The sequence below is a fragment of the Amblyomma americanum genome, chromosome 1 (genome assembly GCF_052857255.1).
Source record: "Amblyomma americanum isolate KBUSLIRL-KWMA chromosome 1, ASM5285725v1, whole genome shotgun sequence".
NCBI classification, from domain to species: Eukaryota; Metazoa; Arthropoda; class Arachnida; order Ixodida; family Ixodidae; genus Amblyomma; species Amblyomma americanum.
The window spans coordinates 446173946-446187982 of NC_135497.1; the positions used below are offsets into that span (position 1 = coordinate 446173946).

General features: G+C 47.8%; 1 long non-coding RNA gene across 1 annotated transcript; it reads right to left on the minus strand.

The window, feature by feature from the left end:
• Nucleotides 1–4168: 4168 nt before the first annotated feature.
• On the minus strand, nucleotides 4169–14037 carry LOC144115947 (uncharacterized). The gene is made up of 4 exons (XR_013311623.1): nucleotides 5613–14037; nucleotides 5363–5541; nucleotides 5090–5280; nucleotides 4169–4463 (listed from the first exon to the last, which is right to left on the minus strand). It is a non-coding gene; the product is annotated as an uncharacterized LOC144115947 (long non-coding RNA).

The window sequence follows — 14037 nt, forward strand, 5'->3', positions numbered from 1 at the left end:
TCCTCAGGCTGGGGAGGACTATCTAGTTTTTTGTCTCGGTATCTGGAGCCCCGCTGTAGGCTTGCTTAGGGCGTGTCTCGCCTGCTTCTCTTTGTGGCTCCCCACGGCGCACGTTTTGGCAGAACCTGGCGATGTGTCCGCGACCCTGGCAAGCAAAGCATACGATTTCTTCAAAATCTCGCATACCGCGCCTGTAGCTTTGTGGCGGTCTCCGGTTTCCAGCGAATGGGCGCTGTTGAGCGCGCGCTTCAACCTGGCGTTCTACCTGCTGAGATAGCAGCTGTTCTAAGCGATCTAACCGCTCTGTCAAGAGAGCAACCTCTGGGTTGAGCACCACTCTCTCTATGACGCGTACTCTCGCTGCGGCTGTCGTTAACGCCTCATTTCGTTCCTCATCCAATGCGGCCTCCACGGCTTGGTCGAAATTGCTCGGCTTGCGCGAGAGCACGAACCGGCGCACGGGGTCTTGCAGACCAGCCACGAACAAAGCGGTCATTTCCTCTTTAAGTATATCCTCCGCGTATTTCTTCTTTAGCTGGTCTCCTTCCTCCTCCCTGCTTAACGTATCGCGCGCTAAGCGCTGAAGCCGCGACGCAAACGTTCGCACGTCCTCCCCTACCATCTGTCCGGCGTCACGGAACCTCTGTACCCGCACGTGACGTGGTTCATTGTCGAAATGCTCAAACGCGAGCTTCTTAAATTCCGCAAATGATTTTGTGGATTTTACTTTTTCGTCTCGCCATGCAAAATCATGAGCAGCTCCTGCCATCTTACACCTCGCCATTCCCAGCATTTGAGCATCGGACCATCCTCCCATTTTCCCAATCTCTTCTAGCATGGAAAAGAAATCGCAGATTGTAACCCCTGTCTTATCTCCTGTAAACGTCGGAATGACGCTTCCTAATGCCAGCATGCTTGCTCCGAGCGACGGCTGTGGAGTGGGAGCTCCCTCAGATAAAGACATTTTTTTTTCAAGCCCTCCGGTGCCTCAAGCCTCTCAAATGGGGGTAAAAGTCCCACAATCAGTCCCGTGATTCCCTTTTGATTACAATTTTGAAGTCATGAATGTCGCAGCATTCAGAGGACATTTGCTTTTGAGACCCCACTTCTGACACCAGTGTGATGACCCCCATAATGCGCAGGTCCACACGGGACGGAGAGGCAAAGAGACACCGTATGGCTCAGTTTAAACAAACAGATATATTCAATAATTACACATGATTAAGATTATACATCAGAGGCTGGGTCGTCCGAGCTTACGTGCCGACGACTTCATGGGGACGATGGAGCGGCTCCGGAGTTGAGCTCGAACGGTTGCTGGCAGAAGCTGCACGCCGTCGGGCTTCGGCGCTGAAGGCCCTCGTGGCGAACGATGTCGTCCTGAGCGTCCTCCTTCCGTACTGCTTGTCGATTTTTATATCCTCTTCTCCACACTCCCTAGGGTGAGGACGCCCACGCCGGAGGGGAGGGAGGGGGGCTAGGGCTTTCACTTGGGCGCACAAACATACCACCGCACTTATGGTCTCGCCCCCCTCACGTGTTGAGTCCGAGGGAAAGAAGGTTGTCTTCGAGGTAGCGCATAGCGTCGGCTGTGGTAAGGCGCGCTCTGGCCCGCTGACAGTTCCCGCGGGTCACCGGCCTCCATTCTCCATCCATCAACTGACACTCGCTCCTCAAGGTAAGGCGCACTCTGGCCCGCTGACAGTTCCCGCGGGTCACCGGCCGGGAAAGTGGTCCCTTGTCCTGGGATGTGCTCGGGAGGCCTCCCCTGGAACCGCCACGGCAATTGGGGAGGATAAAGCCCGTTTCCCCGCGGCGGCGGCGGCGGGTCCGGTTGGGTCCGGTTGAGCTTAACCCCCTTCGTTCTGGTCGTCACTCTCAAAGAGCATGGCTGGGTAATTGATGATGCCGCTGTCATCTGGGTCTCCGTCTACGCCGCGCCGTCGAACGCGGAACCTCGTAGCACACACAAGGAACGTCACACATACATGGCACCGGCAGACAACACAGGAACATAAAATGCAACCTGGCTATATATTAACAAAATACATTTTTAACTCGCTTGGTTTAACACTGTTCAAAACTTTGTACCTATTAAGAGTGGTCGGTAAATTGTGTTGAAGCGTTTGTAGTTTAAAATTAATTCGAAAATATGGAATATACCAGAGATCGGTATTTCAGGTGTAGAGTCGATTCGAAGCGGTCCTTAAATGTGTAGTACGTATTAAGAAATCTCTATAAGCAGGAGAAGAATGGTAAAAGAGCCTCAAAATGCGAAAAACATATCTATGTTCAAAACGAATGATGTTTTAATTTCTAAAAGCAGTTTGCGTTGGAGAGACAGATAAGGAAGGTTTGCAATGTAGCGGATCATTTTCTTCTGCAGAACATGTATTTTTATCACATTTGTTTTTGTGGTGGTTGCCCAAACAGAGTTACGGAACCGAAAAGAGCATGATAAATTTGAATTTTCACGTGAGTGGGAAGGAGCCATCGACATCGTGTTAGAACACCTGCTACTGAAGAGAGCTTTTTGCAAATATTTTCCACATGTCGATCCCACCTGAGATGCGACGAGAAAGTAACTTCAAGGATTTTGTGGCTGTCTACAATTTGAATTTCTTGACCTGCGTATTTAGGAGCGCGTTGTAGTTCGACTGGCTTGTTCCTTGCACGGAAAATTATTACCTTAGTCTTTGTAGGGTTTATTATTTGGAGGCAATTAGAAGAGGACCAGTTCTCTAGTTTCGTAAGGATTACGTTGCACTCTTCAATTAACTTGTTTATGTCGTGACCAGGGATTAGTAAACTGCTATCATCGGCGTATATAATAAATTTCGCTTTGTCATAAATATGCACAATGTCATTTATACAGATGTTAAAAAGCATCGGGCCCAGAATGCTGCCTTGAGGCACACCATTTTGTACCGCCAGAAAAGAAGTCTGATGGTTGTGGATATAGACAGATTGTTTTCGATTTTGCAGGTATGATTTCATGAGGTCTAAAGGTGTTCCACGAGCTCCGTTTTGAGAAAGTTTATGAGCTAAAATCAATGAAGAGTCCGACAGTGAGAATACCTGCTTCAGTGTTTTGCAGGATACATTCCTTAAATGATAACAAAGCCGTTTCCGTCGACTTTCCCCTTCGGAAGCCAAATTGAGCATCAGACAGGATTTGTTTTGCATTAAAAAAGTTCACTACACGGGAAAAGATTACTTTTTCCAAGCCCTTTGAAAAGACTGGAATCACAGATATTGGTCTATAATTGGACACTACATCTTTATCTCCCCCTTTAAACACAACTGTCACTCTTGCTTTCTTCATTTCTTCCGGGTAAACTCCCGTTTCAATTAACAAATTGAAGATGTATGCAAGCACAGGTGCAATATATTTGATTGGTTTTATCTGAATATTGTCAACATCTAAGGCTTTGCTATTATTCAAATTCATAAAGGTCGCATTGGTGGGCTCAAGGAAAAGGCTTTCGAAAGGTCTAAAAGATGAAGGAACTTAAGGTAGATGCATCATAGGTAAATGAGTAGTTAAAAAAATGCTGTTTAAATGGCCAGCTAGAGCCTGACCGGATAATTCAGAGCCCTTATAGATTATTCGTTGAGCTGGCGCATTTTTCGTATTGCGACGTAACAAGTTATCGACAACTTTCCACACAGCGTCTGAATTTTTCATTCTAACATCAGAGAACAGTTTTTGATGATACACAATCTTAGCACGCTTAAGCTCAGCATTTAGATTATTTCTTGTTTTTTTTTAATAAGAGATTCAAGAGAGCGATTATATAAAAAGGCATGGTACTTGTTTTTGCTCTTTATCATTCTTCTGAGCTCTGGCGTGATCCATGGTTCTCTTATTCGTTTAGACTGCTTAATGTTCTTTATATATTTCTACAAAAACCTTGATAAACGCTGAATATGCATTATTTGAGTCCTATATAGAATAACTAGGAGTCCCGCCCAAAACCATTTCAGCTTATCTGGGTACCTCCAACCTTTTTTATTTGCGTGTAACTCCAGCCCCTCTTCATCTTTGTTATTGTAGCCGCTATTGTTTCTCAAGTACCATCTTGATATTAGCAGTTCCTAATTCAAGCCTTCTGCAGGGTTTGAAGGACCTATTTAATTGGAAATGAGGAGAATACGTGCACAGGGTGGAAAGCGTGTGATCTGCCAGGAAACACTGAGGCGGCCCCGAGAAGGGCCTTTATTAAGGTTGACAGCCGTTTTGTGCCTCTTCACTTGGCAGCGACGACACAGCGTGTGCGGTCCCCATGGCTTTGCCCCAGCTGTCGAAGCAATCCTCGGGCACGACCTTCGACATCTGATGTTTTTATTTAAAAAACACATGGACCAAAGTCGTGCTGTATGCAGTGCGATCGCCATGTGGTTCCACTGACGGCGAACAATCATCCACCTACCCCGGCTCTTTGGACAGATTCAGGAAACGACTGAAAAGAACAAAAGTAACGAGCAAACAAGTTAGAACGCAAAGAAACGAAGGCGCGCTGCGCTAATGCTGTAGCGAGGTCTAATATGTAAATTGTCACGGCTGGCGTCGATTTCTATAAAGCGCGGATAGTCGCTACGGAAATAAACAAAGGCGCACTGGAGCTGGGTAAGTCTGCAGCTACAAGCAGGAGTTTTCTGTCCCTACCGCCGATTTCCACACCGCGCGATCGTCATAACTTTTCTTGGACTTGCTGGTGAAGCTAACAGCGATCATAAAAATTAAGGCCGCAGACTGTAGTGACAGAGGCTTGCCATTGAAAGGAACAAAGGCGTGCACTTTGTCAACCAGGCAACGAGGCCTAGCGCGAGTTTTAGATCCGACTTGGACAAAGCGCGAGACGGCGCGCGCTTCTAACGCTTGCCGACGCAAAGAAACAAAGGCGCGCTGCGCTGGGATAATGCTGTAGCGAGGTCTAATATGTAAATTTTCACGGCTGCCGTCGATTTCGACAAAGCGCGAGAAGTCTCTAAGGAATTAAACAAAGCTGCACTGCACTGGGTGAATGCTGGACACTTAGGCCAGGCGCGATTTCCACAATGCACGAGTCGGAACTTCTGGACTTACCGTTGCAGCTGATGGCGATACTAAAGGGCAGATTGTAGTGGCAGAATTATCGTCGCCACTTTTACCCTGGAATTGCCACTGCAAAGGAACAAAGGCGCACTGGGGTCGATGCCCTGGCGTCTCGCCACGTGGTATCGGTCCGCGGCAAATAAGGACAGCATCGGCTCGCCAGAAGCATCCAGGAAACGATGCTGCAAAAAAGTTACGTTACAAGCGCCGCAATTTGGCGAGTTCTGCACGAGAAAACTTACGAAAGCGTTGTTCAACCCTTACCTCGTGATTGAGAACGTGCACGCCCGACAAGCGCTTCATCGTGGCTGTCAGACGGCGGTTCAGATGGCGACGCCGGTGGTCCTCAAACCGCTCCTTAGTGGGTCGTCGTAATGGAGTTGCAAAATTTTGAACACGAGCACGACACTAGCCACGTGCTCCTGCAGCAGGAAAACGAGGTCCTGGAATGCGCAAGGCATGTAGGTAAGCGGTACAGCACTTCACGAAGCGAAATTTGAGATAAAATGCGTACCTTTATGTCGCTGGCGATTTCTCGCGGGTCAGCGCCTTTTGGGGGTCGTCGCAATGTCGTGGTAGCAAGAACTGTACAGAAATTTCAGCTGGCTGTCGCCGACGAGCGCACCACGCAAAAAAAACCATACCTGGACAGCTCCCGAAACGCGCGCGTCGCCGCCTACGCTCACGAAGAGAATGCCCGCAGACCACGCACGCCCGGCGGCCGGCCGGCCGGCCCTAGCGATTACCTAGGCACTCTAGGGACAGGCCGAGAGAGGCGCGGCGACCCCACATCCGGTTGAGAACGAGGGCGAAGCGAAAAAACGTCACGCAGACACGCATCCCACCGACCAATCGGCGTTTCCAGCCTACCGACCCGCAAACGCTTCTGCGTGAGGTGGCCTGCTAACGTCATGACATTATTTTCACGATTTTAGTCCCAAAATCGGTCACTACAAGCACAACCTGCCTGCGAATTTTAAGAAACACGGTTTTGAAAAATCCATAATAAATTCCCGGCTCAGTTCCGAAGACTCAGTGTGAATGCCTCTTAGCATTAAAAACATTTACAAGCCACTTTTAATTCATTGCATGGTCCCTTTAAATCCGCTGTAACCCCCGCGACTTTCGTAGCCTTGTCAGCGCTTCTGCAATGTAATCTTGGGCGTAGATCTCACGACTCACCATTCAGTCCAAATGTGTCACGCTTTTGACAGACGAATCTGTATCCCAGAACACATACGACCCACGAACATCCCGCAGCCCTCAGTGCACGAGGAAGAAGTGAGCATCCCACCCTGTTCCAGCATCATAGCCTTCGCAGGTACCGAAACTGTCGAAAATATCGAAGGCATGCATCGTCGAAGGGAATATGCAATTACTACTCGACCATTATAACCGACGAACACAACCAGATTCTCCACCAAAGGCCATACTGAGTGTCAGTGTGAGATCGCCGAGCCATCCAGACTAGCAAACGAAAACACGCATACCGACTAAATGTTGCGCGACATCACTCAGCCGTCAAAGAGCCCCCGAGCGGCACAGTTCGTGCCCTCAAAAATAGGTAGTATTTAGTACCTTCGTATGTTAAATATGGTAACTATAGCCGTACAGCAAATAAGGCTGTAGGCAAGCATGGCGACGCATTACCGTATCGGAATACTCTAATAAAGATGGCATCATTTTTGTGTCGATTACCATTTGACAAAAGAAACCGCAAAAAAAAATCTGCCTTCATCATGACAGACAGCCTCTTCGAATTCAAAATTATGCCTTCAGGGCTGCACTCCCCGTCGACCACTTTTCAACAGGTCATGGACATGGTGTTGGCTGGCCTCAAGTGGCGATAAGCTTGCCTCCCAACGGACAAAACCTCGGCGTGCAGTCGGGCCAACGTCACAGCCCAATCTAAACATGCTCGGCCAGACCTTGGCAAAAGAGGTTGGGCCGCACTTCGGGTGGGCATCTGCTTTACACAACCCGTCTGCACCACAACCTCGGGCAAACACCAAATGCTGACCTTACCGACGTTGGCCCAACACACTGCTATTAATGTGGGTAGCACTTGACATGTTTGGTCAGTAGCTGTGCTTTGGGCTTTTTGCTTTAAAAATCCACTTTTCAAACTGCTTATTCACAAATTTAGCCCTACTACATAACAAGCTTTAAAAGAGGTTCAAAACACCAACAATTAATTGAAAGCACCACTCTAAAATTAAGTATAACACATCCAATAGTTTGCATGTGGCGTCTTTTCTTGAAGGCAAACTTTTCGATAGCAATAAAATTTAATCCAATTTTTAAGAAATCTGCTCGGTTTGATGAAGGGTTGGGTAAAAGCGAGTGTTACCTGCAAATGAAGGACCTCTTGCTTTAATGGCTTAAAAAATCAGAATTTGTCAGGGCTGTCACGCTGCAAAATTCAATTATGGCATCTCTGAGGATGATAAATGTTTATGGCGCAAGTGCATCTGTGGCCAAAAAGCGCAATGGCACAAGGTTTTTCTTTTTCTCAAGGTGTGGTCAAAGACCCATTTCCCAAGCACTTCACCCTAAAGAAGCCGAGCACTAGGCAGGGAAAAGCTTATACCAATTGTATACCCAGTGGATACCCCGTGGCACTGTGGATCGAACCCCGCACCTCCTGCATATGAGGCGGATGCTCAATTAGCTTGGTCGAATCTGCGAGGACAAAAGCAAAGCACTCGGCTATTTGAACTTTACCCTTGCAACAAAAGACATACCTTCAACATGCAAAGAAGCTCGTATAAAACTCATCTACAAAGAAAATTTCCGAGTTCCATCAATGCTTACTGTTCCATAGTAGTGTAGAGCAATGTCTTGAACCTTCCAACATTCCAAACTACAGACTATGATACTGCAATAAAAAAAATGTTTCCCAAGGCACAAAATGGATTCCGACCCTAATGACAGACAAGTTATGATATTATTGCTCTTACCCAGGGAGCTTAACATGTTCACTGCATCGTGGGTCAACAGTGGGGGTCACGTTTTTTGTTTTGCTGTGTGGCCGCAACCACTGGGTCCCACAATGAAGCCATGGGACAGATCTTATAGTGAGGTCCTCCTCCTTAGACCTCACTTAAAATCTGACCCTTAGCGACCCAGTATTCGAGGCTGCAAAGCATGGATAAATGACGTGATCTGCCAGTGATGAATAACACAGTGAACGTGTTAAACGAAGCACAAGGTCAAATTACGACTGTGCCTTCACAGACCCAGAGAAAGCTTACGACTCTGTACTACATCCGAGACTGCGGGAACAACTGAACATAAACTTGAACAAAAAGTTGAAAAACTACTAAAACCATGCAGAATGTATGACAGCGCTATATGGGGTCTACGAGCTCATATATCAAACTAAAAAAAAACAGTGACATTTTAACGTATTTAAACCGAGCAGACGCGTGAAATCATGTGTTTAGCCTGATTGGCTCATGGTTTTGCTTTGCTGGATTGTCGGCATGCCTGGTGACGATATTAGACTCAGGTTAAGCTCTGATCGAGGTTAAGTTGATCTGATCTGCTCACGCCACGATGGAAGCTGATGACGATGACAATGTGCAATACACAGCGCGAGAGTGTGTTGCAGTTTAACACAAGGTGTGATCGGCTGCGGCGATAGGAAGAAGCCGTTCTGAGCGGCTGTGCTTCAACATGCTCCATGCTGGAAACAGCGCATCGGCCGTTGGCCGACGTCCACCGACGTCTCAGGACACTACGGACTCGTACAAAGTTGTCCTTCCCCGATTGCCAACCGGTAATGTTGTCCTTAATACCGTTTTCCTGCATGCTGACCTTAAGGGTCGCCCGTACCGAGCACCTGACTTCCGTGACGCACTCGCACAGATATTGGATCTCCGGGAAATTTTGTGCATTGGTCAATACCAAATGAGCCACGTGTGGATGGTTACCTGCGAGAGTAGTTCTTCCAAACAGAAGCTTGTTAACAAAGCGGAGTTTCCTGTCAAAGGACTGCGGTGCATGGTGTTTGACCCGGATACTAAGAACGTCAAGGTTAAGCTCCTTTGGCTTCCCCGCTATATGGAACACCGGAGGATTGTGGAAGCATTAGAGCCTTATGGCACGGTCCAGTCTGTGGAGCGTGAAAAGTGGCGGTGCCCAGGGATGGAGCATATGGAAACGGCGAACCGTGAACTCTCCCTCACACTCAAGGATGGAGTGTCAGCTAGCACCATTCCACACACACTTAATGTTTATGGAGTGCAGGCATTAGTCCTTATCCCAGGGAGACCTCCACTGTGCCTCCGATGTAGCCGGGTTGGACATGTCCGGCGCCAGTGTCGCACGCCTCGATGCACTCAGTGCTGACGCTTTGGCCATACTGCGGAGAACTGTGTCTTGAGTTACGCTGACAGGCTGCGTCAAGGCCAGTGGTCACGGGAAGATGACGTGGCATCAGAACACATTATGGATGTGTCTGAGGTTGTGGACGCGACCGGAGAACTAAGTCATGAGCATCGAATAGATGGGGAACAGAAGACTTCAACACCTCAAAACAACACGGAATATGAAGCGACTGGCCATCTAGCATCCACGCCTCCAGGACGAAAACCGCCGGACCCGGGCCCCCCCGTGAGTGTTACAGAGACTGCTGTGCTTGCTGCACAGGAACACCTCGTTGCCACAGGTCAACGTCCGGATATGCCTCCTGTGGAGTCAGTCGAGGCGATAAAGCCAGTGAATGCTCGCCGATCCTCCTCTGATGCTGATTCTGCTTCGTCGTTGGAGGGTAACGGTGAGACGTGTGTGGCGTCGATCTCTGGCGTGTCAGGTTCTCTGTCGGCTGTCAGTGTGGTAGCGAGTGATGTGCTCCCCTCGGGTTCGTGGGCCGAGGCCTTGGCTGTCTCAGAGGAAGACATGGACAGCACCGCACCTTTGAAACGTCCTGCAGATGCTTACGAGGTGTGTATCGATGGCGCTAACCAGAAGGCACAATGTGTAGAGGCCACGGGAAGGGTGGTGTTAAAGAGGAGGGCGATGTCTGCCCGAGAGGCCGCCAATTTGGCGGCGGGCCACCACATTCCAGGGGATGGCGTTTGTTAAGACTGGCACCAAAATGGCGAGCGTCGCAGCATATCAAGTCGCTACCCTTAACGTTAGGGGTATGCGTAATCGTAGGAGGCAACAGCAGGTACGGCATCTCTTAAAGAAATGGAGTGTGTGTGTAGCCGCTATCCAGGAAACAAAGTTGTCCTCTGATGAAGAGACAGCAGCTGCTCTTGAGCCTTTTTTGTCGGAATACAGCATTATTGTTAGCCACGCGAGAGGCTTATCCGGAGGTTGTATGCTATTCCTGGCGAACACGCTAGAGATGACAGCCATGTCTTATTGCATAGATGACGAGGGGCGCCTTATATGCTGTGATCTCACAATTTCAGGTGTACAGTGGCGGATTATTTGTGTTTATGCCCCCACAAAGCAGCGCGATAGAAGGCTTTTTTTTCTGTCATTAGTTGAACATTTGTGCACGGACCGCAAAATTATATTGTTGGGAGATTTTAATTGCGTTTGTAGGGATGAGGACCGTTCAGTGGTATGTAAGAGATACGACCATAGTGCTGCATTACTTACCGATTTGGTTTCTGAATATAGTCTTGTGGATGTGGGGCAGGAAAAAGGCGACAGTATACATTTCACTCATTTTCAGTTTTCCTCTAATGCTCGCCTTGACAGAATTTACGTTTCTGTTGACGCATTAGCAAGTGTGTTTGGCTACTGGGTGCGGCCCATTTTCTTCAGTGACCACTGTATGGTGTCTCTTCAGATAGGAAAGTACACTCGGCATGTACTTCACCCTCGATGGGAGTTGTGGAAGATGAATAACTGTCTGCTCTCAGACGAAATCTTTCAGCGTGCTGTACCTACTTGTTTGAAGGACGTATGGTCACGCCGTGATCTTTCCATTTTTCAAAAGTGGGACTTGTTTAAACAGGAGATCAAAAACTTGGCAATTGAGGCCTCAGCAAGAATCGCTTTCCTGAAGAGACACCACCTTCGTGAGCTTGGGCGCACCCTAACGGAGCTACATGAGCTAGAGAGGGTAAGCCCGGGTGCCTATCTCGAAGAGATTAATAACGTAAAAGCACAGCTTCAACAATTTGCGACAGACAGATATAAGGGGGCCTTGATACGATCTAGGTCCCGAAGGTTTCGTGATGAGCAACCTTCTCGTCGGGCCCTGAGTGATGAAAGAGAGAATGCTCTTGCGAAGGAAATATTGGAAATTCAGTATGGTGATTGCACATACAGTTATGCGCCTGGTATTCTTGCTGCTTTCTTCGACTATTATCGGAAGCTGTTTGGCAGTTGCGAAGATCCAAGTCAGGGTTTCGATTACAGTTCCTTGCTCGGAAACTTCCCTCGACTTGATGATGAGAAGTGTGCTATAGTGAAGGGACCTATCACTTTGGATGAAATTCAATCAGCCATTTCTGCCCTGCAGAGCCAGGAATCTCCTGGGCCAGATGGTATTACTAGCGAATTCTATAAAACATTTTCGCCTTGCCTAGTGCCTGTTTTGATGGAAGTTTTCAAAGCATCTTATGATGTGGGTGTCCTGCCTCCCACTTTTTATTCTGGGCACACAATATTAATTCCCAAAAGCAAAGATACTAATCGGTTGAAAACTGTTCAGGGATATCGTCCAATTTCCCTTTGCAATGTTGATTACAAAATTTTTGCCAAGGTTCTTAGCAGTCGTCTGCAGCTCGTCATTATGGACTTGATAGGTCCGCATCAGGTCTGTGGTATTAGAGGCCGCAGTATTCAAACACATATCCATATTGCACGTTCAGTATTAGAGACAGTATCAGATGAGATAGGCCAAGTAGCTCTGATTCAAATTGACTTGGCTAAGGCGTTTGATAAAGTTCGGCACGATTTCTTGTTCGCGGTCTTGGAGTATGCAAATATTGGTGACGTCTTGCTCAAAGGCATAAGGCTGTGCTATAAGAACTCCTATACAAGGGTTATTGTTAATCAGGAGCTAACGAAACCAGTACCACTAGAAGCATCTGTTCGTCAAGGATGTCCACTGTCTCCATTGCTGTTTGCCCTATATCTGGAACCCCTCTGTCTCAGTATAATTAACAGCGCAGCTATCCGCGGTTTCTCTCTGGCTCAATGTGAAGTTAAAGTTTTAGCTTACGCTGATGATGTCGCCCTCTTTTGTTCTGACAAAAAGAGTGTACTCGAGACTCTAAACTTGACTAAACAGTTCTGCGATGTATCAGGCGCGGCTCTTAATTTAGAGAAATCCAAAGGCTTTTGGTTGGGTCATTGGGGAACTAGGCCAAGCCACTTCGGTGGTATATGCTGGAACTGTAGCCCTCTTGAGTACCTAGGCGTTCCGCTGCACCAAGTTCGCAACAGTACAGCCTACTGGGATTCACAAACTGTAACTCTACGGCGGCAAACACAGGCTTGGATGGGTAGGGAACTCTCAGTGTTTGCGAGGGCACAGGTCTGTAACATTTTTTTGTTTGCAAAGCTCGCGTATGTCCTTCAAGTCCTGCATTGTGCGAGGAGGAAGGTGCAAGCAATACATAGAATATTTGCAGCATTCGTTTGGCGCTCTCAATGGGAGCCGATGAGGCGTGACAACTTGTTCCTTCCCTTAGAGGGTGGTGGAGTGGGCCTTGTTCACCTGTTCGTGCACCAACTCGTTTCCCGTTTTTTCTTTTTCAAATCGGCAAACGACCCGTTTCTGGTAGCTGTGCTCATTAGGCGGCTTAGTTTTCATTTGCCTTACTTATTCGCACCGACTGTGCAGGCTCGTGAGGGGACTTTATGGGGATTTCTTAAGGAGGTTGCTGACACTTTCAATTTTCTCACTGTGCGCTTCTCTTTAGATTACCTGTATAGCCTCTCGAGAAAGCAGATGACCCAGGCTCTCACTGAGTCTTTGTTCCCTACACCATTGTATCGGCAGCCTTATCTGGGGTCTTTGGACATCAGTGTTCTAAAGCGTGTTAGACGGATGTGCATTCAGGCAGCCGCTAAAACGTTCTTTTTCAAACTACACACAGCGACGCTGCCTGTCAAGACATTTCTTAATGACAAGGGGATGTTTGTACCCTGGAATGTGAATTGTCGTCTGTGTAACGTGCCTGAGACAATTGATCATTGCTTCATCCTGTGCCGTGATGCCATGTTCTTTTGGGACATACTACAACGAACTCTTAAGAAGGACATTGAAATTACACCATACACTATTAGATTTCTGCCTGTTGAGAAAAACTCTGTTGTGCCTTATGACGTGTTTGTGTTGATGGGACTATTCAGTCTTTGGAAAAGCCGTATGATGGACAGACATGCCGAGCCACCAAGATCGTCCAAATCTGTGTTTCGGGAACAGTGTGCGTTGGTGAGGAGTGTATATGCTGCTCGCGACGAACCTCCAAGCTGGCTGCCGTGCCTAGATGCTTGTGTGTGCCTCCCTGAATTTTGATGTTTTGATGGGGATGCAGTGGTGAGTTAGGGCTATGGGGGGCTCATATTAAGCAGCCCGGTAACTTGAGACGCGAACTAGTCTGATTGAAGTTTCCTCCTTTCTACAGAAGTTCTTCCATGCAATAAAGAAAAGAACTGCGGCGATAGCATAGTGCTCTTGTGCAGTGGCCAACGAAGCTGACCTGCTCGCGCCACCGCGGGTTCGAATCCCATTTGCAGCAAAATTTACTTTTTATTTATTTACTTATTCAAGGTCAAGGCTTAAGTGATGGCCTGGCTTTTGCAGCTTTGGTCGTGAAGTAGAGCATTTGCTCTAAAAGCGTTGGGCTCAAGCAAAGGTGCCCATTATCCCAAATACCCTTCAACACTTACACAGCTTACTGGACACAGTGCTTAAGAAGGGCCATGTTTACAGCTTTTGAAGATAAAATCTTGTGCCTAGC